We start from the raw sequence: 22882 nt of genomic DNA on the forward strand, positions 1-22882 counted from the left end.
TAAATGATGTCATGAAAGGATCTTGAGTTTGGGGGGCTTCTGAAATCATCTCTTGTTATGGATAAGCGCTCCCTTGTTGACATGCTAGCATCCCTTGACATCACATGTATTCTGGGTCTGTGGATAGAAATGAAGATGTTGGTGCTTATCTATCTGTATCTAATTTACAGAAAGCTTGTTGTCAAAGTTTCCTTGCCCAAGAAATGGTATCGCAGGGATTTGGTGTCCAAATGGGGGTGGAGATGGGGAGAGAAGACAGGAGAATTAAAAAAGGTTTTATCTGATACGGATCAAAATTGAACAGATCTCCTTTATTTATTTCCATTTGAGACTCTCTCAGCAGCAAGGTGTAAGCATTAAATATACAGGAGATAGAAAGCGGAGGAAAAAAGTAAAAGAGTTAAATGATAGCAGGGATCAGTAATTTAGTGTATTCCTTCTACAATCTAATAGATACAAATAGAAAAGGCCAGGCACAACATAAATATTTCCTATTATGGATAAACTAAAGTCACAATGGAATCTGTCATGCTTGTGATATGAGAGACGGACAATATTCCTGAGCTGTTGCCATGCTGGCACTTGAATGCAGTTTATATTTTGTTTATGGAGCCGAATCAGAAACCCTTTTTCCCCTCCCCTCTCTCTCTCTTTTTTTTTTTTTTTTTTTGGCCCAGCATGTGTAATTCTTCTTCATGGAAGCTCGAAATGGCTGTGGAGCAGCTCAATATTCCATTTATTTTATTTATAAAAGAAATTCAAAGCCTGAAAAGATGAAGTAATTGACTTACTGGGATGACAGTTAAACCCACTAAATTTAATCTTATCCTCTCAAGTACAACATATCGCGCTTACAAATTATCACCCTGCACCAGACAGGCCTGCTCTCTTCACCTAATCCAAATGGAAATGAAGGCCTCTGTTATTGTATTATCTGACTTCACTATCAGCATTAATCCGGCTTAACTCACTTAATGATGCCACTTGTGGCACTATGAAGGCAGCAAAGAAGTCTATAAACTACTTCCATTAAAATGCAAATCTGGCCCACAGAGAAAATAAGTGACACAAAAGTAGGAGAATTCGGCCATACACTGTATTAGCCTCTTGCCGCACAGAACTGATACAAGTATAATAACTGATGCTGTGATTATTATTCTAGCTGTGGATTTCCAATGAAAGGAAGCCAGTCTACCACAGAACGTCACAAAAGTGCTTCAACAAGCCAGGGTATTTAATTTCTGAAGAGATTTATATTTTTTGTTGTCAGGAAATGAACAAATACTTATCAATGTAAAAACTGCTATCTTAAATCTTCCTGCCAGGTTTTTCATACTGATATTATTTGCACCCTATAACACAGGAAATGAAAATCTTCTGTGCCTTTCACATCTCCACTGTATCTTAAAATCCTTTAGTAACAGACTTGCTTCTTTTTTTAACCCCCTTCTGTAAACATAAAAGAAAACTTTTATGGATTAAGTATAGGGAATTACTAATGCCAAAATCCCAACCCCAAATTCCTTCTACTGAACATTTCTGTTCACTGTTAATTTAATTATTTTTTAAAGGGAACCATAACATCTGTTTTATGGAAAAGACTGATTTAATTTTAGTGTAAAGCTGCTCACGTTTACGTCTACCCCTCAGCTCCCTTACACACACATCTGCACACTTGTGTATTCTGACTGGCCACCCCTCGGCGTGAAAAACCTTTAATGCAAAAGCCTTCATTACTATGAAAGAAATCCTAGTAAAAACACTAGGATTCCAGTTTCTTCCAATCTCTCTTGAGTTCAACAGCTTCCTCTGCCTCAATAACCCTAAGACTTCATTTCTGGCTTTGGCACCGAGACAACACGCATATCTACAGGGAGACACAGGCACAGAGCCCCTACTGCTTAAATCAACATTTTTCTGTAGGCTTCGATAGCAAAATGTAAATGCAAGAATTTGGTCCAGCATGTTTTATGTACAGGGTGACAGATGCGTGATGCCCCTTCGCTTTTCCTTGGAAAGCTTATTACTGATAATATTACAAATTAGAGATGGGGCCAAGCTATGCAACTGGGAGTCGTGTTTCAGTCTCGCGCATGGGAATTTGATTTCGCTCGGTGTGCTGAGGAGTAGCAATGAGATTCAGGTTTGCATCGAAGTTTGGATGGTGAATCCCCTCCGAGGCTGAAGAATGTTTTGATCTGGAGCCCTGGCGCGATCTCTGACAAAGACCTATTCTCTCTCATCCCCACCCACATGCTTACCCCACCCCGAGCATGACTTGTTATTGAGATGGCCGTTCAGCGGCACACAATTTTGCTCTGATGATACATTGCTGAAATACTGTTAAATTGGCTTTTCTCTCACCTTGGGCCTGCACGAGTGTGATCTGATTGCAGCAGGCGCTGGATCCACTATAGCACTTCCGTCCAGGGTACTCATTGCTGACCTTAGCGTCACCAGCGTTCCAGCAGTGGGGTGTTCAATGCAAATGAAAACATCCAGTTTCAGCCTAAAGCCACGCTCTGTGCACTTGCAGCAAGGGGAGTTTCCACTTAAAAGAGGCCGACAGCTCTGCAGACTTCAGCAGTTTCTCTTTGTAGCCGTTTATGGATGCTGGGAATTTTTTTGCTGCTAAGAGGGTGAAGTTAACCCCTAGGCACAGCATGTCTGGAAGTCACTTTGTGGCCAAACAGACATGTAATGCTACATACATACTGCTCATCCGATGGGCTTTGGGCCATTCCTAAAATGAGTATCATGGGCAGATGCCAGAAGAGAGCCCAGAAACTGCTGGCGGGGGCACTGCCCTCCACCTGCACACAGCCATGCAATCCATCCTTGGAGCCTATGGATTTGCGTTCCCTGTACCAAATCCCTAGCTGGCGTCGCAGAGTGTCAGCAAATAATTTCCTGAGCTTTACTGAGGACTTCTTAGGAGGAAATTAATTGCCTGATTTACAGGAGAGGTGTCTCAACTCCTGCACAACTTTGGTCTGAGGCCTTTACCTTCTGAGACGTGCGATGCTCTCTGTAAAGGTTGGGTATCAGCTAGGTATTTTTCCTTACCATTATACAAGAAAATTTTACTGGTTTGGCTTGAAATATCATTTTAAAACTATGGAACTACTGAACTACATCTCAACATGAATACTATTTTATAAATTTAAATTGGGATTGTTTCAGTTTAGCTGAATGTGCTAAGAACTGGTTCACCTAATCAAATGAACAGAAGTTTCCAAAGGCACAGGGATTTTTAGTGATGTAGAGTACAGAAATCTCTGAATCTTAAACTGCCAGGAATTTCTTTAACACTGTAAGTGATACAGGAGTGGATTCTCACATTCTGCATTTTGTTTTCCTTGCCTCATCCATGCATCTGAAACATCTTCATGCAGACATCCTGCAGTTATATATGTTATATTTTTCCAGAAAACAGCAGGGTGTCAGACTGGATTGACCCTCCAGTCAAGTAATTCTGTGGTTCTACCTGTTCTAGTAAATCAAACCTAATACCTATATAGCTAATAGAATATTGCCTTATGTCATGGATGATGCTAAATACTTAACATCAAGTCACCTAGGAAAACTGTCTGTATACAATGAATAAATAGCACACTGCAATATTCTTCAGACAGCAATGCGGTATGCAGTAAATCTTATTAAATATTACTGCACTCATAAGAGGCACGAATTTTAGATGTATACACAAACAAATACCCATGCAGACCAAATCATACCTAATTTATACATGCAATTATCAAACAAGTTTGCATATGATTTACATGAATTACAGATGAAGAAACATAAACCTTGCTTTTTTGTTGTTTTATTGGTATTGATACTGGCATGATGATCTAGAAAAATATTTCTATAGACTTGGGGAAAAAGGACACGTGTGAGGTCTTTCTGAGGTCTGAAACAAGCATCAAACTTCAACTAAATATCAGGTGATAATTAACTTTAATTTAAACATGTTAATCAAGTAGAACATTAGAGATTATTTAATTCACACCTGTGGAACAATTAGGGCTTAGTGGGAACTGAGAAATGAGAGAAAGAGTAGTACGTCATAAAAGCAGACTCTCCAGTGAGGTTGTTTTGTATATCTCAGCATTATGAATCTTAGTATCTGAGGTTGTATTTTGCTGGTACTAATATGCTGGTTTTGATAATCAGGAACAAGAAAACCAAGATTAAGCACCTATTTTTTAAGTAAACTCTGGATGCTTCTGGTCTTTAGCAATTTTTTAGCTATTCCGTTACTTTGTACTTATTTGATTTCTTCCAGTGTGGGTTTTTGGCATTATTTTTTTTAATTCATTTTATTGAATTGGCTGAAGTAGATAATGATTTGTAAGTACCTTCATGTGATTGCTCTCATGGGTATTTATTAGGGAGGTGTGAATAGTTTTGTGTTTGTTTCGCTAGTATTAGGTCATTCAACTGTGTGCTGGCTGGCCCATGGGCAGTCTTCTGGTGATGAATGAGCATAGTTCAAAGGCAGCAGCTGGGGCACTGGTCTAAGAGAATTTATTTCACAGTAGTACTGCCTTCAATTACAGGTAATAATTGCTTACTGATCTGCAGAGTACAGTCCAATAGGGGGTGGTATTTGACAGCTAGATATACAGAGTCAGAGGAGGCTTTCTCTTGATGTGGATGTAGTACTCAAATGGGTAATTAGACTATGCCATTTTGCTGAAGGAGCATCTTTATGAATAAAAGCTATTGGAAGAAATAAGGTGGCTTTCTATGGAGAATTGCCGGAACTGCCTGTACCACCATGCTGGGGTGTCTGTCTCCAGCAGGTCTCTGCAGCATGCTCTAAGAGCACAAAGAACGTGCACAGGTACAGGTCTGGCTTGTGGAAGGTTGTATGTGGTGGTTTACTAAAACCAGTCTGTAAATAGAAAAATTGTTTTCAGCTGCTGCTTAAATGTAACAGATGTATTTATTTATTAAAGCATAATTTAATCCTTGCCCTGATGAAATAGCATAAATAGTAAAACTTAATTTCTTTTGGAAAGCTCTAGATCTGGATAAACTATGTAGATATTTTTGTGCGGTGGGAAGCACGAGACTGAATAAAAAGCAAAAGGTAAAATTTGCAGCTAGAAATCCCAGCTTGGTTGGCTCCTGCAAGTCCTGACTCAGCTTTGACACTTTCCACGTTTCCCTTTCAAAGTTTGTACCCAGAAGAGCTGCTCAGAATGCTTTTAATGGAAAAAGTAAACCAATAAGTTCTGAACAAAATTAAATATTTTGCATGAGTTTTCTTCTTTTGTAATGTTATAGCTTTATTGCTTTCTTTTTACATCCTTAATTTAAGACCATATTCAGCTATTTTTGTGTGTGTATATATGTTATGATTTTATGTTTTTCTTAGTGTTCAGTATAAAAAAATAAGTGTTTCTTAGACATAATATTGGACTTTATTGATCTCTCAAACTTTTATTTCATAATGTTGGGGGTTTCTTCAAAGGACAGGAATTCCTATTTTTTCCAGATCTATTGCCCACAAAAAGTACTGAGCAAGTCCAGCAGAAATCTGATTCAGTGTGGGATCAGTAAAATGTATCTCTACCCAGAAGACATGGGCTGAATGGTACTGGCTTCCTCAAATCTCCTTACCAGCATAATTCAGAGGTGTCAGGGAAAAACCCTTTTTTGTGCTCGCAAAGAAATTTTGGCTCTACTCCTGTGTAGCTATGTTTTTCCTTATGTTACTACCCCCTTTTGGCAGACAACTTTTGGGTAGACAACTGTTCACTGTGTGAAAGTTGTTCATTCATTTTTTTCGGAGGCCGCTAGACAAGAGACAGCGGGTAACAACTCATTGACCTGCAGACCTACCCATGCTCAGATAAATGAGCTGGGTGTGAAAGGCTAAAAATCCCATTACCAGACCTTGAGCCATCCTGTTCTTAAGCAATTTTGCAATATTTCTAGGGAAGAAATAAATACAAGTTGTGGATTAAGGGACAAATCAGATAAACAAGCAGTGAACCACTCTTCTGAAATAAAATTTTTCCTGTGTTTTTGCTTAGCTGCACTCCTAAGGCTATGAGATGATAGCTTTAGGAGATGCATGGCCATTGTGTCCTAGAATAAAATGAAACCATAGATTGAAGCCATAAAGCGGTTTTTACTACCTTGGCAATAATGTCTATCCTAAAGTGTTAAAATGCTTTTAAAATTCTTCATACAGTAGATGGCAGGAGATCTTTTTTAGGTGACTTCAACCAAATGTCTTTGAGAGCTGATCCTGTCTCTAGTAAGCCTGTACTTTGCTCGCTATTTCTAAAATTAGCCAAACTGTGTTTTCCAACAAGAACCAAAAGGTATCTGGGTATCTGTAGCTTAATGTAACACCTACACCTTTGGGGGTTCTGGACTCTCAGCTGTGTCACTTCTGAAAACTCTTATGGAGACTCTTCAAACTTTACACCTAGCCCAACATTAAGAGTGGAAAAAGTGTAAAAGCATTGTTAGTTGTTGGTGTTGGGACTAACCTGTATTTATGTCCTCTGATGCTTTGCATACAAATCCTGAATTCACCTGAGCGCGTTGGAATTCAGGCCACCTGCAAACCATTTCTCCCCTGTGCTATTAGGGCCCTTCTGAAAAAGGACCTCAAGCTTTTTTTTAGCTGTCTGGTGTTGCTCAGGTGATATTGCTGCAGAAGTAGATGGGACAGACAAAAGCTGCCAGAGCAAGTGCTGAGGGTGCCTTTTCATTTAAGCAATGTGAAAAGGCAAAAAGCCTGGCCATGAGTTCAGCCTTGGAGCCTCTTACACAGGAGTCAATGGGAGCATTGCTCTGGGACAGAAAACATCAAGTATATATACAACTGGTGAAGTTCAATTGAAAACATGTTTTCTGTAGTTCTTCCTGGTGAAAGAGGAAAACAATATCATCTTATTTAGCTCACAGATTATTATCATTTCTAAGAATTAATGTAAGCAGTTTTTAAGAAACAAACAAAACAAGGGAAAAGTTTATCTTTTGGAAATGGCAATAATGAAATGTTTTCAGACTTTTAGGTTAGCTCAAGTCACTTGGCTGAATACACCATGAATTGAATAATCCTGCTGATTAACCTAAAATTTAATTAACTGAAGGAAAAAAAAAAAATCACTCTTAAATATTTAACTTCCTCATTACATGACTAAATTTTTTTTTTAAATACTGTGGGGTTTTTTTGCAAAACCCTCTTTTTGCATCGTTTGGAGCTAGGCTTTTAAAGGTATTCAGTCCCCTAATTCAATCACACTGATTTCAATAGGATTTAAATCTCTAGGCAGTTCTAAAAACCCCACTAGGCACTTATAGATCTTTAAGCACCTAACTACCTCTAAAAGTCTGGCCCTTGATAATTTTAGAAAATGGTCCTTTCTATCATGCAGAGTTTTCTGCTAGCAAACTGGAAAAGTAATTAGCATATAGATGCATCCCTCAGACGGTAGACTGGGTTAAACTGGATTTTTCTACCTTTTAATAACCATTGGAAAACAACAAGGAATTAATTAGTTTGGAAATGTGAACTGATGGAAAAAGTCAAGCTACAGAAAAGTTATTAACTATGCAACACTGAGAGTCCTTAAAACCATCAGTTAATGAAACAAAGAAAAGAATACATTGAGTGAGAATTGATTTAGAAGTGAAGAAGACAGATGAAAAAGGAATTGCACTATAATATGATGAAGAAAAGATTTCTGTCTTGGAGACTCCAGTAGTCACCACTGTAGCTGTAATAGAATGAGAATAGTGGTCCAGGGAGCATCTCTGAGATCAAAAGGGCCCCTTTAGCATGGTGCTGTGATGCTCCAGCTTGCTCTCTGCTCGGGGCAGCTTCAGCAGGCTTTAGCAGAGTTTAATCACCATGGTGCCATGTGCTCAGGCATATGATGGTAAAAGGTCTCTCCTGGCACCATCTGATTGTGTCCAGTCACGTAACTTCCCCCATGTCCCTCCAGAGGTGCCAGCAAACAAGGAGAGAAAAGCTTTTCCACATGGGTGTGGGGTGCCCTAGTAGTGAGACAAGAAACATCTTTGAAATCTGTGGGTGAAAAATGCTATGTAAGAATGAGGATATTTTTTTTTTATTATTATCCTCAAGGGCAGAATTTGAAATAGCTGCTAGGAATTGTTGCCTGTTCCTGGTTTACATGAGATATCTTTAATCATATTCTAGCCAGAGAAAGAAAGCACTGCAAGAGGCACTACAAAACCTCTTCCTTGCTTTCATCTTTGCTTTTTCTACTAAGCCTCAGATGAGGCAGAGAGGAATCTGCAGCCAGACTGATTCTAGACTGACTAGGATTGTTCCTACACGTTATAAAAGACATGTTTCTACTGCAAGTACCCCCAGGTTAAATTTTTTTATTTGAACAGAGCTCTGCTTTCACAGTGTAAAGTAAATATTTTTATATGTTTATATGGACAGTGGGGTCGAGCACACCCTCAGCAAGTTTGCCGATGATACCGAGCTGTTTGGCGAGGTAGACACGCTGGAGCGGAGGGATGCCATCCAGAGGGACCTGGACAGGCTGGAGAGGTGGGCCCAAGCCAACCTCATGCAGTTCATCAAGGCCAAGTGCAAGGTCCTACATCTGGGTTGGGGCAGTCCCAAGCACAAATACAGGCTCAGTGGGGAATGGCTGTAGAGCAGCCCTGAGGAGAAGGACCTGGGTGTGCTGACTGATGAGAAGCTCAGCATGAGCCAGCAATGTGCAATTGCAGCCCAGAAGGCCAACCGTCCCTGGGCTGCATCAGAAGAAGTGCGGCCAGCAGGTCAAGGGAGGTGATCCTGCCCCTCTACTCCACTCTCGTGAGACCCCACCTGGAGTACTGCATCCAGCTCTGCAGTCCCCAACATAAGAAGGACATGGACCTGCTGGAGCGTGTCCAGAGGAGAGCCACGAGGATGATCCGAGGGCTGGAGCACCTCTCCTATGAGGAGAGGCTGAGAGAGTTGGGGCTGTTCAGCCTGGAGAAGAGAAAGCTCAGGGGAAATCTTATTGCGGCCTTCCAGTCCCTAAAGGGGGCCTACAGGAGAGTCGGGGAAGGATTTTTTATTAGGGCATGTAGTGATAGGATGAGGGGTAATGGTTTTAAACTGAAAGAGGGCAGGTTTAGATTAAACATTAGGAAGTAATTTTTCACTTTGAGGGTGGTAAGGCACTGGCACAGGTTGCCCAGAGAGGTTGTTGAGGCCCCATCCCTTGAGGTGTTCAAGGCCAGGCTGGACATGGCCCTGGGCAACCTGGTCTGGTGGGAGGTGTCCCTGTCTATGGCAGGGGGGTTGGAACTGGATGATCTTCAAGGTCCCTTCCAACCTAAACCATTCTATGATTCTATGTTGCATGCGGGGTGGGAGGGTGGGTGGATCTTTGTTTTGGCCTAATCGTGAACATACTTTAATGATGTAATTGAAAAAAGATAGGCAGGAAAAAGCTTTTGGTGGAAGTACAATATTTTAAGTGCTGGAGCTTTGCATTAAACTTCCATGTAAATAGAAATTAAAATAATACTGAATAAAGCATAATGCTTTGGTAATTGTGCTTTGTTTTTCAGAGTTACTAAGGCTCTTCTGGAACGAAGGAGGAGCCAAACTGAGGGTGCATCACTCCACAAACCACAGCATGGGATCTTTTAGGGGAGATAAGGTAATTTCTTACAGCATCCCTTTAAAAAGTTTCAGTACACAAACAAATGCAAGAAATGAAATGAAATTATTTTAATAGTATATAGCCAAGAGTTTTCTTGGAAATTTATACTGCAGGTGGTATTTATGTGCATGTAACATAGAGGAGGAAACAGGAGGAAGGAGACACTTGCAAAGCGAAGTAAGAGTGAGTTGTGTTACGGCTGGGTGAGTAGAGGGACAGGCTTGTACCATGCTGCCTACTCCCTTGACCTGTCCGTCGAACGCAGCCCCTGTGGAGGCAGGTTGCTGATATGATCAGAAATCACAGAGTCAAATGGATGTTCTATTAGGACATGTGTGCCAGGACCACCCTTATACTTGATTGCAATGTTGGAGCTTTCTGTATGGTAAAGCCCAGAAGAATGTAGTCACACAGGATCGAACAGGAATCCCATCCATGTGTGTGAAATGGAGTTCCCCTACTGCAAGGTGCAAGAGCTTGAAAGTAGGGAACAGAACGACATTGAGTTGAAAATCTAAATTCTTCTCTCAGACGTGCATAAAAGAAGACTTCTCAACTTACAGAGGTAAGAAAAAAGCCAAACTGGAGTGATGTCCTTTGTGCTCTTCAGTGTCACTATTCCTCCTGCTGCCAGGGGGGGAAGAGACCAGCCTGCGCCTGGTGCCATGGGGAGAGGTGAGCCAGCTTGCCCCAGTGCAGTGCATCTTGCCTGTTACTGCAGGCTCCCTCAAGCGTCTCTACACCCGTACTCTGCTGCAGCAGAAACATAGTTCAGTGAGGTGATTTACATCATGCAGAAATGAGATCAGATTTTACTGTCCACTAAAGAACTGATATTTGGGTGGAATAGCAATTATCTTAATTTGTAAGTTATGGCTTATGATGGTCTTCTACGCTATTGAGCGATGCAGTGCAAAAGGAGAAGACCTATAGGGAGGTGTTGTTGGTGCTGAGGATGAAAGGCTCACACTCCACATTTTGGATGTTTTTCCTCTAAACTAAGTCCAGTCTTAGCCCCTTGGTGCCTGGAGGGCATGAACTGTCCTCTGGACTACATTTTCCACATCAGCTTCATCCAAAAAGGAGCCTGTTTGTGCCCTCTGAGTTTGCTCTGTGTTGTGAACCACGGTCTGGTAAGTCAGCACGATTAGGAAACTTCCTTTTAAAGTTCCTAGTCCAACTAAAATACCAATACAGATTCACCCATGGCCTGTGGGAAGCAATGTAATAAATGAAAGCTACTGCCCTCACGGAAATGTAACTCCTTGTATTGCAGGGTGGTACCTGATTCATTCAGGCAGAGGAGCCTGAATGAATCAAGCTCCCATATGTCTATCAGTTAAGACAACCAAGAGGTGAACCCCAATGAGTTTGAAACTGATGAAAAGTATTTGCCAGTAAGGTCAGCTCTTAATTTAGTCTATGCTCGTCTTCCAAATGGGACAGAGATGCATTTCTCAAATCCTTAATGAAACATGAGTGCTTGTTTGTTCTTATCCTGTAGGAAGAAAGAGCTGGAGGTAGTGTTTCAGTAGCACTGGAAAGCTTTGTTGTGCAAAGTCTCTCCTTGTACCTACCTAGACTGAATAAAATTTTTCAATGTGAGCTGAATACCATTGACTTTCATTTACTTTAGAGAGAGACATTTTGGCTTTTATTTCTGAAATAGTTTCTCCTGGCCTACGTTAAAAAACTTAGTGGTTAATTTTAAGGATGTCAAAGCTACTGAAAGGAACTCTCACATAACACCCACGCTTACGGAAGCTGGTAAATTAAACAGCATTGCTTGTGGACTAAAGAAAATATAGTCGGGGTGATAAACAGAGAGTTTATAGGTAGATCTATTGGGAGAGAAATGTAATTGGATTCCTGTGTGTCTTAATAGTTGTGGCACTTCCCTTTCTGCCCCACGGCAAGGGGGCCCCAATCCAGTGAAGCACTTAGGGCTGAGTAGTGCCTTGGAGATCAATGGCGCTACTTACAGTGCATAAAACTAGGCATACGTCTAAGTGCTTTACTGGGTTAGAGCCAAACTGAGTAACATATACATAACACTATATTTCGGATTCACTATATTCAGTTCTCAGATCTGTATTGATCTGGATTTTGAAGCCTTAGCTGAAGTAACTTTTAAGTTTCTTTTTTATAAACACAAAATGAATTTGATATAGTTGCCCCTTTCACTCAGAGATTTGAAAATACTTTAAAAATATGAATGTATTGATCTTTCACTATGGGGAGAGTAAGTAGTAGCAACCCATAAAACAGATGAGGAATCTGAAAGTAGAAGAGTGGAGAAAAAAAATCCACAACAACTGAATGGAATTGGAAAACAAATTTGTCTTGATTGTATTCCCATCTGCTTTGGGTTCAGTTTCATTAGCTTTCTTGAAAGGGCGCTTTTGTCAGGAAAGTTTATGAAAGCACTGTTTTTTAGTAGACATTGAAGAACAGTTGCAGAAACTTTATTTTGATTCTGTAACCTGACTTTTCATTCATGGACTTATGCATGCCTCTTCTTTACATACTATGAAAATATCTGGAGTCACCTGTGTTGCTAAACCAGATTAAAAGCTTCTACATAAAACACTGAGCACATATTAGTCACTGAAATCTTTCACAGAAACAACAAATAAAGTCAAATAAATTATGATCTGTTCATACCTAACACAGGAATGTAAAGAGGGGCAAAATTCTGCAAGTATAGGATTTAATTTTTATTTACAAATTTTATTGCAACTGAATCAGTTTGGGTTTAGAGAGGAAAATTCCGAGGCAGGCACAAGAAAAATCCTGAACAAGCATAAGTGTAAGGTAGATACTTTGTTTTGTCATGCAGGATATCAAATGAAATTTATTTTAAAAAAAAAAAAAAGGCAGAACACCATAGAAAACCTCTTCATACATGTGTTAACTTGTGGAACTCATTGCATGTGGGCAACATTAGAATTACATAACACAGATTGCAAGACTCAGTGGTTATATGTGGAAAAAACAGCTGCAGCCATTTTAAATAGGATGATAGTATATAGGAAGAAGAACAATAATGCTAACCATTAAGCATTGGGCTTAGGAAGAAGATTCTCTCATAAGCAAGTTATTGCATAATTCTCTGTTATGGGAGTTTCACACCTTCCTCTGAAACATCTGGTGCTAGAAATGCAATAAAACACTAAATGAATTTCTGACCTGATGTGGCATGACAATCAATAAAATTCTTTTATTAGCTAGCTTTAGTTTTAAGAACTTGTCATAGTAACAGCACGCAGCTTTGCAGAATACTAACTTGTGATCAAACATTCAATTTATTTTAAAAACGAAACCTTTCCTGCCTTATTGCACATTTCCGCAAGTCTAGGGAGATTAGCCCAACATGCTGCACCACCTACCACTAGAGAAAACATGGGTTCTTGCGGTCGATTGCTTAATACTTAATGCGTGCTGTGTAGGAAAACTGTGGTGGTACAAAGCAGCTGAGATGTAACAAAAATTGCTTTAGACCAAGTAGCCGATCTATGATTTAGGTATAGGGTTTTCAGATGTGCCTCTTCCCCTAAACAATGTTCCACTACAGTGTCTTTTCTGCCACCCTACAGCCTCACGTTCCCTTCTAGTGTTACATGTCAAAATATAGTAATTCCTGATCTTCTGATGGGTATTCCAGTAAATCCAGTGTGTGAATACAGTTTGCATCAGGTCACAAAGTCATAAGCTACTACATGTGCATCAGACATGCATTCAATGTCTGCTAGGCGATGCCTGAATTTTTGGCATAGGTCTGATTGCATGATGCAGAAGGTTTGCAGCTCCTAAAGTTGCTTTGTGCCCCCACCCTACCAGAAACACTGGACTCCACTGGTGTGGCCAGGCTCAAGAGATGCTGCTGGAGAAAAGGCCAAGGCATCCTGAAATGACCTTGTGGGTCTCAGAGGCAGTTCAGGATGGGAATTCAAGGCCTCTTTCATAAGCACTGTACCACAGCGAGGTCTCATTAAAGCCAAGCACAAGCTACCTATTCGTTTCAGTGAGATTAAAATTATACCAATGCTGAGTGCTTGAAAATGCCTAACTCTGAAATGATGCCCCTGGTGAGAAACCCTGAGGAGTGCAGCACTGTGAACGATTCCCACACTCCTTCAAAATGAAGCCATGCTGTAAAGCAATGCATTTTGATAGCATGGCTTACATCTCTCAGAGCAGCCTGAATGATTTTTCCCAAAGAGTGCAGCAAAGTGTTAATAGGATAGCTCTGTGGTTTTGAATTATAAACATGTTTTAAGGCACACCAAGAGTATTGAATCAAATGTAAATATCTATATGACTAAAGGAAACACGCTGATGCATCAAAAGGGTTTTTTTGTGCTGCCCAGCACAAAAAAATCAACATGATTTCAACAGCCATATTTTTATGCAAATGGATTGTAGCCAGTCTGAAGATATTCCCGGAATCCCAAACTTTATGCACCGCCTCTGAAAGTCATCTTCATATAGAACACTATTTAATTTGTCATTAATTAGTAAATTGCTGTGTGAAAGCCAGCAAACTATCTTGGCTGAATTGACAGCACAAAGATTATTCTTCTGGAAATGAGTTGAAATTCTTACTGCTGGGCAATTTCCATGAAAATAGAACAGCCTTTTGTAGCTTTTATTTTAAAATAAGAATAAAATTATGCCAAAAGACAGCAAATAAAAGGGGTGAAAAATCCTAACTAAAAGATATAGGCAAGAAAATCCCAACTGGTATGTCTGTCCCAGCAAGCTAAAAAGACTTTCTTCTTGCAAGGAACTACTTGAAACTTGCATTTATTTGGGACTATTTAGAAGATACAACTAAGTGTAAATCCCTTCTCATTGCATCTCCTGGAAGTCAGGGTAGATTTTGTTGTATGAAATCTTTTCCTCTTTGAAAGTCAATGACTGGGGAGGGGGGTAATGGGGGAGACTTGGCAGACTGCCACTGTCGTCTTTCATTATTTCATATGTTACACGTACCATATAAATCTGCATTTGCTTGGTTTGCCACCCTGCACGTCAATGCAGGAATGATTGTTATTTTATTGTTATAAATAATATATGTGCATTCAGAGACATTTCAAATATTTAGCTTTCTTGAACTCTCACTTTTGCACACTTTCCCCTCCCTATACTCACCCCCTGCCTTCACATCCGCTACCAAGTCAAAATAAAAGTCTCCCCCATCTCTGTCTCCCATTGTTTTTTCCATGGTTGATTGAATGGTGTGCTAGGTTCAGTGAACTTGGTCTTGGCTAGTGCTCCACCCAGAAACAACCTTCTCTTCTATACGAATTATCATATGAAAGCTGCTAATGTCATTTTACCGCAGCTCTGCTTCATGTTTCAGAATTGTAAGTGGCATCGTGCAGTCCACATTTGCCCAGTTTCAGGAAATAACCTTTCTCCCCCTCTTCTCCCTTACTTCTTTTTGCCCTACATTTCAGTGGAAAATATTGTCTCTTTCATTTTATTTGCTAGATCAACACTTTCCCTTCAATAAATATTTGCTACGTCAGATATGAAAACAACTTTCAGTCTGGGATTCTGATGCTGTTAAAAATATTTTTGGATCATGTGGGACTTATCCTCTGAGGATGAAATTGGTTTACAGCAGTGGAAGGAGCTGGTCTCTTGGAACTTCAGAATGGCGGGAGTCCCTTCAAAGATAGTTTCAAACAGAAAAATTTAAATTTCAGCACAAAACAACAGTAAAGGAGAGAGTCTAATATGGTACACATTTTAAATGGTGTTGACCAATGTCACTAGGTAATGGTCTGCTCTCAAACCTGGCTATGCATTAAATAAAATATTTTTATACATTGAATATATTCATCAGCATATAGGAATATGCCATTGTGTTTTTGAGATGTTGTTATCAACAAAAATAAATTTGTTCTTTACAATAGTGTTTGAGTGTCAAAAGAGATTCTTTTTTGTCATTACAAGTTTAATATCCACACAGCACAGGTACAAAATCTCACTCTGTGCCATTACTAAATGCAATTTGCGTGCATATTAAAGAGTAAACCGTTATTCTGATGTTGAAACAACAGCTTCAGAAGAACAGGTATAATTTAAATTAGGAGGAGTATTTGCCCCCACAGTCAGGTATGAGCAATTTTTCTTGGATTTAGTCAGAAAAGGCAATATATACCAAAACTTGAAGGGTTCTTACTTTTTAGCATATTTATTTAAAAGAAATCTTTACAAGCAACTGCAAATGTTAACGGCTGGTATTGTTCAGCTCAATAGCAGGAAATGCAACATGACTGCTTTTACTGGGTGCGTGGGAGAGAGGACACTTTGCTTCCTAAAAGAAATATTGTTTTTTCATTATTTTTATGTTTGTTGTTCCCACAAAAATGGACCCAAGTGTTTTGAAAGGATTATAAATATGGTTGCAATTTGGCACTGTGAGCTGGTTGCAGCCGCTGTGTGTGTGTGTGTCTCTCTCTGTGCTCGTGTGTGGAATTTGGCCAATTCGAACTCTGAGTTGGTCACAGGCAGCCAAATGGCTTTCAGTTTTCTTTTGTTGTAGCTGCATTCCCTACAGGGTAAAACCTTTCAGGCTCTACTTCAAGGTACAATACGCTCCTCTGAGAAGATAAATTATTAAAATGCAGTGTCTGCTTGTGAAAACTCAAACTTTACAAAGTTATGCTCATATGGTCTCCAAGAAATAACAGTTCCATCCTTCCAGGTCTCGGTTAAGCCAAGACACATGCTAATTTTCTTTTAACTTTGGAGTTCTGATGGCCTTAAAGAAATATGTGCTCAAGAGAAAAATGGAATCTGCTGCACTGTAAAGGAGTCAAGGTGTCAAGTGTGATTAACCTGGGAAGGTCTTCTTCACTAGCATTTGGAGTGAAGTGATTAGGTGTGAAGGCACAGTCTATTATTTGGGTTTATGCATCACCACAGCTTATTTTAAATATTATGAGACAGCTGGATAGGCAAACCAGCTATCGCTTATCACAGAACTGCATCTTCTATTATTTGGCTGCATAAATGTCTGAGATGTGGCAGGCTCAATCATGAGAGGGGTGGCCATCTTCCATAGCAAACCGAGCACTGTCCATTCTTGCTGGTGTCAGGCGGAGTTGAGGTTACAAAGCCAAACAGATTCCTAAGACAGCAAACAAAACTGTCAGACTATACTGAGATCCTGATGGAGCCTGAAGGCCAGTACGAACTGCAGATTTACCTAAGCAGCTGCCTCTCCTATTTTCCAAATCTTTATTAATGTGCTCTTTGCCAGGTTATCCGGGTGTTCATCTTTCTGTTATATTCCGGCTTGTTGCAGTTACCAAAGAAAATGTGTATTATCACTTGGAATGAAATATATATACACATACAGAATGAATATACTGAGTGAAATATGTGTATGTGTATGTAGCACATAGTGAAACAAACAAGCTAAAAGGAATGTTTTGAGACATTTGACAGTGTTAATATTGATTACTGAATAGATTAAGAGACAGCCACAAGGGGTTTTGTCAGGAGATCAAACTTTACCTGTGTGACAGTGTTAATACTATGAGACATGAACATTTATCAACAAAACAGTTTCAGCTGCTTGGCAAAAAGCATTGTCTCTCTGAAGTGTTTTGTCATACAACTTCTTCCACCTAACAAATCATGGTGTTATACACTTAAACTTGCTCATGGCAAGGAGAAGAATGTTTCCAGCAGGAGGCTGTATCAGTAAAGTTCTTGATTAAGGAATTCTTCAAAGATATTTTTTATTTACTGCGCTTAATTATCATATTATTGACAGAAAGGTGGCAACAAGAATGTTAGAACCTGCTCGGTTGGATCAGCGGTCCATCTGGCCCGCCTTGTCTCATGAAGTAAATGAACATAACAGACTTTACATGGAAATATAAAAACTCAATGTAGAAGACTTCTTTTCATACATATTCTTCCAACCGTCAGCATTCAGTAACTTCTCCAGGACAGGTGTGAATTTGACATCGGAAGAAAATCACTGCCTATGCAGAACAAAACCCCATACGACTGGTAAAACTAACATATGCAGAATAGCCATTCCATGCACATCTGAAAAGTTGATTCAGATGTATGTCAAAATCAATCTTTAGGTTTGATTAATGTGAGGATTAGTTGAAGCTTTTGTCCTATTCTTCTGTCTCAGTCCACAGATCTGCTTTTCAGTCTAGATTGTAACATCTGTGTTAATAATGTAAAAAACTCTTAATTTTCCAGAAATCTTGTTGTTGTCACTCAGTGGAGATTCCAGTGGAACAAACCAAAATTAAACATCTGCAAAAGAATTATTATATGACCCTTAGGAGGGGAATGCTTAGGAAGCAGTACATTTGCATTCTGGCCCATTTACAGAAAGTGTCCTTCCAATTAGAAAGAGCACAAAGAGCTTTCCCCTTACTGTTAGCTCCTGATTCAAGGGTGAGAGAAAAACAATTACTCCTAGAAAGTGCTCTAAGTACAACATAAAAGGGAAGCACTTCTTAGCAAAGGCATAAAGTGAACATGGGAGAGGACTGAGAAAGATGCAGATAACTTGGATAGATAGCTGGCTGATGGTCGCAAATGAACTGCCAGATTCAGAGCTGTGTCATGAAAGAGATGCTTGCTTGTTGCTTTTGCCAAAATATAGCTTGCGATTCTTATCTAGCCTTCAGCTCACGACTTAGGATCTGAAAGCCAGACTGTGACTTTGGCACTACTGGTGTTACTGAGTTGGAGACCAGTCGCTCAGAAACCATTCTTTAATATAAGGTCAGACGTTTCAGGCCCATCCAGTCAGAGAAAGAGCAGCTTGTTTTCACCCTGAGCACTCAAATACTTCAAGGAATCTAGAACAACCAAAGGTTGCACATATCAAAAAATGCATTGAATATGCCTTTTGAAATAGCATGTAATGTTATACATACCAGTGTTTTTATATGATGTGGATCTGTACAGATTATTAGAGTAAATAATAAAAACGTGTGACCCAATACTAGAGTAAATAATAAAAAAGTGACCCAGAATACAATTTATCTTGATATATGTACTACTGTTTGATGATGGTGTTTTACTGATAAACTTCATTATTGGAGAGATTCTCAAGACAGGTGAATTTTGGGGAATATTATGAAGAGGTCCCTATCTCCCTGATGCTACCCCAAACAGAAAAAGCTGGAGGAACAGACTTGAATTTTGAACTATCAAAACTGTTGGCATTTTGAAATGACATTTTTGTTCTGATAAAAAGGTCAGCATTTTCTTATTTATTCTAACACTGTCAGAACGTTATTATTTTTATAATTCTTTTAGTAAAATTATTGTATTTCATCTTTCTGCACAAAATAGGATTTCAAAAGATTTTCAAATATTTTTCTTTCCTAGAAGATGGATATCCTACTTCTGAGCAGTCCGAGTCTGTACATTTTACTTTACAGTTTAACTGATCTGTATCCTACAGAAGGACTCTTCACTGAAAATTAATGCCGGGTCCATTGGCTATATAATAAACGCCAACAGCTGTCAAAAGCAAAGTGAACCAAAGGGGGGAAAAAGACAGTAATTGTCTTATGAGAGTGCCTCATGGTAATTCAAGAAACATTCTGCAAATTCCACCTCAGTGGGGTATGAAATAAAACCCACATTATGATGGATTGGGAAAATCTGGGGTGGCCCAAAGCTACTTTGTCTAGGATGATTTCTTCCTCTTTATTTTTATTTTCTGATAGCTTCCCTAACTCTAACAAGAGTAGAAAAAAATTGGAGACAGGAAAATGTATGACCATGGTAAAGAAAAAAAGAAGGGGAAGAAACCTTTTGCAATATCAGATAATCTTGAAATACAATAATATATCTTGCAAACCTGTGAGATCTATAGCAGGCTTATAACTGATCAATTTTCCACCCAGGTTTACAAGAAAAATAAAGACCACTATAGTTCATAAATCAACATTTCTTAAGGTACTCGTATGTTTTCCCTCTCCTGAAGGTTAGTGATTTTAAAAGGAAGCTATAAAAATAAACACATTCAATGAAACTGAGGCATACTGGCAAAGGAGTGTTTGCAGGGACATGTATGTATAAAGAGATAATATATACATACTATATAGTAGGTAACCATAATTAGATTGTAAATTTCATTATATAACAAATGGCAGTTCACATCTCTAAAAGCAGCAAAGTATTTTGATCCCTTGTGTTTTGACAATCTCATTGACAGTTTTTCTTTTATAGAGGTACAAATGCACCTAAGCCTTAGAGAACAGGTTTACTTTTCTGTTTTGAACTGGCCACCATGGAGAGTTTTCTCTGACTTTACACTGAAGTCAAAATGTTGGAGGGACATAGATATCTGTGAGGATTCCATAAGCAGCAATAGTGACTTTGCAGTACTAGATGTATGTATTTCTCACCAAGGTGTTACAGACCACCGGACCACGTCAATGGTTTGTTCTCTCTTTAGGAGAACTGAACACCCCAGGTCTTTAAACACATAACTAGGTGTGTTCCCCAACATTTCCCTTGTCTTTTTAATGGGGCTGCCAGGGGAATTAGGAGGCTCTATGGCTTTACTGCGGCAATATGAAACACAGCTCTACAACTGCTCTACCTGAAGCACCCACAGGTGTGCAGCTGTCCCAAGTGTACCCTGTTCAGCTCTCTCCTTACCGAAGACTGGGACTTCATCTATCAGTTGGGCCTCTTTGGGATTCAAAGTTTAGTGGGAAATACACCATCCTCAGTCTGGGGATGAAGGTGAGACTGCAACATCTGTCTGTCTGGTTATTATGCAGTGCTCTGTGTGGAAGGTCAGCGCTAAAGCTCCTAGTTTGCAGTAGCTGCAGTGGTGTCTGGTTTCACAACAGGTCAAAAATTCCTGTCTGAGGTCCTCAAGGCTCACCACCCAGCTCAGCTGGGGATCTAAAGCAGCTGGAGCTTCATTTGCCATCATTCAACAAGGCAGAGTGATGTGTAAACCCACATCCGTCAATCACCAGTTCTTTTTCTAATCCACTTGCTCATGTTGCCTCATCCATTTGGCTTTGCATTTTTGTTCCCTTTATTGTACAGAAGTGTTAACAGTTGTAGAGACACCAGCCAGTCATGGGCATCTGTGTGTTGCATGCACAAAGAAGTTTTAAGAAAAAATTTGAGAAGTAAAATGGACTTGTAAGATTGGGCTCCATACTGTTGTGTGCAAATTTTAGGTTCCAGGTGCTATAGTATCTGGCTTTTCAATCTCTGGATTTGTTTTCCGTACTAATTTAGACACTTAAGTAACGCCTGAGCTAATTTTTTTTTCAACCCCAAACCCAATGACCTCTCAGGATCAGCACTCAGTCACCCTGAGCCTGCTTCTGTCGTCCTTTCTTATAATCCTACTTCTTCTGGTTTTGTTTTTTTTCCACATTGTAAAAATTCCTCTGCATGTCTATTCAGCTAATTTCCCAAGCTTTTCTCCTGAGTTCCCTGGGACCCCACCACCCATTCATACGCAGCAAGCTCTGAGCCCCTAGCTCCATTATACACGCTAAATTGAAAGAAAAAAAAAAAATTGCTCTTCAGCTTGCTGAAAGTCTGCGCCAGGTCACTGGTTTTGTGGTGGGCTGGATGCCCCGTACTGTCCCCCCAGTGAGTGCTGGAAGCCACAATGAGCTGCCAAGGCTTTGTGGAGGACAAATCTCTGGATTCCTGAGCAGCTCACTGTCTGGATTGCTCTCTAACTTGCATCTGAAGTTTGAAGAGAAAATTGTTTTTTCACAGGAGAAGAAAGCATACCTGACAGTTTTGAATCCTGAAAGATAGCTGTGGCTGAGCAGTGCAACTAAGGTAGCTTTGGAAACTTACTTTGCAGTATTGACAGCCAGTCAGTCGCGTTGCTTAATCCGAATACTTGTACAGTTAGAATATGTTGCCAGAAAAAGGAAATCAGCTCTTGAGATGCATTATCTCCTTTCAAGACTGTCCTGGGGGCACTTACTCATTATCCTGGAATAAAACAAATGAAAGATTTCTTTAAAAAAATATTGTTCAATCCATTTAGAATCCCTGGAGCTGAGTATTTTACATTTTTGTGGCTTGATAACATAAACCCGGCAATTAGTTTACATGTATTTATCGTTTATGGTTCTTTCCTTCTCTTTGCAGCTCATTTTGAATACTATAATCCTGACAGATTAACTTTCCTACTACAAAAATTATTATTATTTCCTGGAACTATGAATGAAATAGGAGTACATGTGTTCGCTATGACTGATGGAGGGAAATCTTGTTCCGCTAGACAGTATCTTAAGCTGATTCCCCCACCAGGAAAAAAAAAAAAAAGAAAAGAAAAACAAAAGCAGTAAACAAATATTCGTGTGTGTATTTGCTTGTGTGTATGTATGCCATTTCTTCCCCAGTAGCTTTTGAATCTGACACATTTTAAATAAATCTGAGAGGAGATAAATCTTCCATGAAGGTCAGTGAAAACATGTAGCATGATAGGGGAAAAATACCCCATGAAGGCACTGGTAGGGAGAACAGTTGCAGCGGGGCTAAAACACAATAGAGAACCCAAATGAGGCAGAGACTTAAAAGAAAACTCATCCAGGGAGAAGAAGTACCATCAGACCTCGTCACGCACTAGGAGACAAAAAATCTGTACCACTTGCTTTATCCAAAGCTTATGAGACACCTTGCTTTAGAGAATATAAAACCCTGGTTAAAATCTGACTGGTAGACGATGTTGATTTGTGTTTTCCCCATTTGAAAGTTTTCCTTAGCCCCGATCCCAGACTATCAGATTATTGCTGGCACTGCTAGTGGCTGTCTGCATAGCCAGATATGACAGAGAATCACTGCACAACACAAAGACGAATAAAAGAAAAGTGTTTTGGGTTTTTTTTCTCCCTCCCAGGAGCACAATCAGCACTATAAATTGGATCCAGTTTAGGAAGTCGTCACGCAGGAAAACAGTATTAGAAATTTTACCTGCTGTTTTAAAATGACATAAGTTTTTTCCCCTCCTTGACATTTCACTCGTCTTTGTATCTCTGCTTCGTACGTGTGGAATGGTGTTCAGTCAAAGAATCATAAACCCCAGGGTATAAAGTCAGTGTAGTATTGAAGTGTCTTTTTCACTGGCTGTGTATCCACGCCTGCTATACAGAGCTCTTACAGGCTTATTTCTGGCACAGCCCAAGAGAGTTGTACCTAAAGGTGAATCT

The sequence above is a fragment of the Charadrius vociferus genome, unplaced genomic scaffold, assembly GCF_000708025.1.
Source record: "Charadrius vociferus isolate BGI_N301 unplaced genomic scaffold, ASM70802v2 scaffold385, whole genome shotgun sequence".
NCBI classification, from domain to species: Eukaryota; Metazoa; Chordata; class Aves; order Charadriiformes; family Charadriidae; genus Charadrius; species Charadrius vociferus.